The following is a 1,973-nucleotide window of genomic DNA, read 5'->3' on the forward strand; positions in this document are numbered from 1 at the left end:
TACTGTAGTGTCATATTCCCTTCATTGCATCAAGAGAAAGTGAGAGAAATAATTTCCAGTGTTTTTATTTATTTTTAGCCACCCTACTTAATCTAATTTAAGTGGGACAGTTTCCCCTTTGGCATATCAAAGCACTGTTCATAAATCAACTTAATACTGCATATTCATTCTATCTTCCTCCTGTTGCAAATGCATGGTAGAGAGCTGGGAAAAGAGCTCCAAATGATTATTATCTGGGAAGGTCTTATTAAAAACAACATTTAGAGTACTGAGTTGTTGAACAGGACACAAATCTGGTATTGTTAACCTGTGTTAAATGTTTAGCATGATGCATTAATACAATCAAATAAGATGGATGATCATCACATGATCCACAAGACCGTTTGTACACATATGCACAGGATGAGTAAAGGGAGTGATTCAGTTCAACATCCTTAAGCAGATAAGGCTTAGTTTAATTTAAAAAGGGCAGTCCCTCAGTGCCAGTTATAATTGATAATTTTATGACAGGCCTATTATCTATGCCTTCAAGGTAACAGATACCATATTTGAAAGTGAAAAATTTTCTGTGTGCAAAATGCCTCTTCAATTCCTGTTCTTACTGTAATGGTCAGACTCAGCCATGGAAAAGTGTCAGGCAAGTATTTCTTATCCCATATTTATATAAAAGTACCCAACTCTCGTATATGCTTATCTAATGCCTTCTGCTGAGAGCACGTGAGAGTGGCTCATGTCCATGTAGAAAATCTTGACTACTGGACATAAATAACTCTTTACAGTACAGGTAACTGACAACATTTCCTATGGGAAAGTTTTCTAACAAATTAATATACTTGGAAATAATATTGCTTTGAAGAAAGAAAGGCACTTTAGTGATTTTCTTCATGGATTAAAAACATTTCATAAATCTATAAGATCTCTGAAAAGACCCAGGAAACAATGTTGCCTGATTTCTTGGACTTTCACAGTATAAGATTGTAATAATGACTCTAGCCACTTAAAAAATATCTTTTGTTTTTCCTTCAGAACTTAGCTGTCTTTATGAACTGTCACCCTGGAGGCTTCAAATAAGCCTGTTCATTCTCAACAAACATAAGTCTACTTCAAGCAGACAGATAGGGTTTTAGGAAAGTCCTGTGGCCATACGGAACATAGCTAACGTGTACATGATAAGGATTGTAATCTATTTCTCTTCATAATGGCAACAGTGCTGTCTTGTCAGATGATTATTTGTCTTTTTAAATAAAGTGACAATCTAGGGCTCCAGTTATTGAATGTTGTCCATTCTCTACCATAAATCTCTAGTAAATATCAATTTCATCAATTATGTACTGTATGCTTATAATATCTAAAAATAAAAGTTTGATATAAATAAATGTCCTTTAGTGGCAATATACTAAAAAACAGCCCTTTGCTTCCAGACAACCATTAAAATCATTTTAGCATTACAGGCAGCAGCTAAGTATGATGACTGCAAAGGGTTAATACTGCAAAGTCCATTTGGTCTTTCTTTGCACCTATTACTGTGAATTAGGTCCATTGCTAGGTGTTTCTAGGATGCTAACATACATGAAACAGAATTGGTCCAGAAGCAAGCGGAGTCACTTAAGTTTCCCAAAGTCACAGAAAATTCTGCACAGAAACTAAGATCCAGTACCATTTCAAATAAGTTTGATGCAGTCAGAAAAATGTGACTAACTCTGATCTGTACCAATATGTAGGTGACATGAAAATGAGAGAGATGGAGACAGGAAGAATTTCCACAGGACAAGAAATTAGAACGTGTAAAGTGCTGAAAGACCGCAATAATTATTTTAAAGCAGTACCAGAAAATTCCACTTTGATTATTTTCTAAAAATCCCCAAATACCAAAACAAAACAAGCAAACAAAATAACTTCTAAGTTCTCTGGCATCCCAGATGTCAATTCATCCTTCATTTTAAGTAAAAAAAAAAAAAAAAAAAAAAAAAAAA

The sequence above is a fragment of the Rhinopithecus bieti genome, unplaced genomic scaffold (genome assembly GCF_001698545.2).
Source record: "Rhinopithecus bieti isolate Rb0 unplaced genomic scaffold, ASM169854v2 scaffold_18620, whole genome shotgun sequence".
Lineage (NCBI taxonomy): Eukaryota > Metazoa > Chordata > Mammalia > Primates > Cercopithecidae > Rhinopithecus > Rhinopithecus bieti.